Raw genomic sequence first — 2586 nt, 5'->3', positions numbered from 1 at the left:
ACACTGGCACAGTAAGGCCAAACAATGTTTTCTATATGTTGTGCATGCAGAAATTGTATTATTTATTAATTTATATTCCACTTAATACCAAATTAAGCTTCCAAGCTAATTGCACAAACATTAAAATATAACCGTCCATAATTAAAATACTCAATAAAGCAGAAAAATACACAATACAAGGATTAGGGCAATTAGCGCCACAGCTCCGTTCTCGGGTGCTGGGACCAGGCCAGATTTGGGGGGTTGTGGAGAAGATATTTTAAAAAAATTATAATGACTAGAAATGTGATTATTTAATCTGTGTGAACTGGCAGATGTGCTTGCTGGTGAACAGATGCTGTCTGCTGCTGATAATAATCTTTTGCCTCAGAAAAAAAAAAATACAGCACCCTGCTTTTCTTCCTTGAGTGTGTGTGTCCGGGGTTGGCCTGTTCGTTAGTAAAAAAAATAGTGAATGACATATGCGTTTTTGAACATGCACAATGTGGAACAGTGTGACATCATAATGCAGATAACAGAAATATGAAAACAACAATAATGACGCCATAAATGGGCTCTAGGGTTTTTGAAAATTAAATTGACATTGTAACTTAAAGACCATTGTAAACAATTAAAATCGCTTGTAGGATTGGAATATCACTTGTAGTTTAATGGTGATTTTGGGACACAATGGAGAGGTAAAAGATTCGGATTATTATAAAAGATGCAGGAGGAAATGATTACCAATAGGACCCACAAAGAGGAGGAGAGAAGTCCAAGTGATTTCTTGGAATCTTGTTTTTATGTTGTATGTTGGACATGTGACTGTAACATTTTAATCTGAAAAACCAAATAAATAAATTCAATAAAGAAAATTAAATTGACGATTGTTCCATGTCCTATTGATGCATTCCTTCTGGGGGAGAATACTAGTGTGAGTGACCTGTGAACCACTTCTGTTCTATTTGAACATAGACATTATTTATATGAGTTTAACTAAATTTGGCTAGACGGGAAGATCTGGCTTTAGTTACACTGCAGTCCAGTCCACAAACCACCTAAATGTGTGTTGAACAGTAGCACATGCGCGCGCACACACACACAAACCCGCCACAATTTCTGCCAAACAAATCAGATGAACCATTGGACCAGAAGTTGGGCTGAGTTGGGAGGCAAAGGAAATGGTTACCGCAAATATAAGCAATTATGTGCATTTGGTCAAAGGTATTTTGGTCCATATATCAGAGACAGGGACTATACTGAGCCAGACCGATGGTCCATTTAATCCAGAACTTTCAAACAAATCTGCACATGATGGTCGAAGTATGAATCTGTGGCCTGACACTGATATCAAACAATGTTGTTATTCTCTGACAGAGAGATACTGGGCTCTTTGTCGATATTGCTGGTCCCTAGAAGTACGGGCAGATTTCCTCCAACTTTTTCATCCTAGCAGTATGGATGGAAATGTCCTCTTTACAGACAGAGAATGACATGGTTTGGTGTTACGATGTGGACTTAGTCCTATGCCATGCTGCACCTTGTGGCTGCTCTAAGTATGGAGGGGACAAGGTAGCACCCAAACATTGTTTGCAAACATGACACTAGATTATCTAACAGCTCCCTTGCTGGGGTGGACCAAGACATTTGCTGCTTGAAGCAGCCAATGGTGATCTGTCTCCCACACCGAGCCAAGGTTCATGACATCTGAGGCCAATCCAATTATTTTGGCACTTGAGGTAGAAAATTGCACAAGCTCCTCTCCTCCTTCCTGGCAGTAAGAATATAACAGTAATTCAATAACAAACATTTTGCTGGCCTTTTCATGTCACCTAAAACTAGCCGTCTGAGGAGGCTATCTCACTCTGCTTAATAGTAGAGCCTGCCCTGCTCACCTAGAAAGCATAGGTCAGGCATAGGCAAACTCGGCCCGCCAGATGTTTTGGGACTACAACTCCCATGATCCCTAGCTAACAGGACCAGTGGTCAGGGATGATGGGACTTGTAGTCCCAAAAACATATGGAGGGCCAAGTTTGCCTGTGCCTGGCATAGGTAACCTGGAGTTCCATCCAGGTAAGTTTAGCAAGTTGGTAAAGGAGGGATGAATTGTTCCACCCTTTCTCTGCCAGCCCACTTGATTTCCATGGTAGCTGCAGAGGAAATCTGATAGTTGGGAGGAGGGAATGAATCACTCCTCCATTAGTTGACTTGGTAGAAAGCAATTCTTGTAAAAGGTGCTAGCCTCTGTTTACACCCTGGAAACGAAGCTTCTGGGATTTTAGCAGGCTGGCAATTAAAAAAAAAAAAATTTTGTGTGTAGGCTAGCAACTCTGTGGGCTTATGTACCAGGCTGCCCTAAAATAATGCAGCTCCACCCACTCCTGGGAATTTTTCAGGATCACTGCCATGCCGCTCATATCGTATTTGATTTGGGCTTCAGATTTTAAGATACAAAACACATCACAGCACCGAGCTACAGCTCTTCCCCAGTTAGGATACATTTTAAAAATAGAATCATAGAACTACAAGATAGCAGACAGTCATCGCCAACTACCTGCTAGAAAGCGGCACATCTCGCCCATCAATCCAGCCTGATTAAACCACTT

Source organism: Podarcis filfolensis (genome assembly GCF_964270895.1).
Source record: "Podarcis filfolensis genome assembly, chromosome: 11".
NCBI classification, from domain to species: Eukaryota; Metazoa; Chordata; class Lepidosauria; order Squamata; family Lacertidae; genus Podarcis; species Podarcis filfolensis.
The sequence above is the reverse complement of the archived record's forward strand: the minus strand, read 5'-3'. Positions refer to the sequence as shown.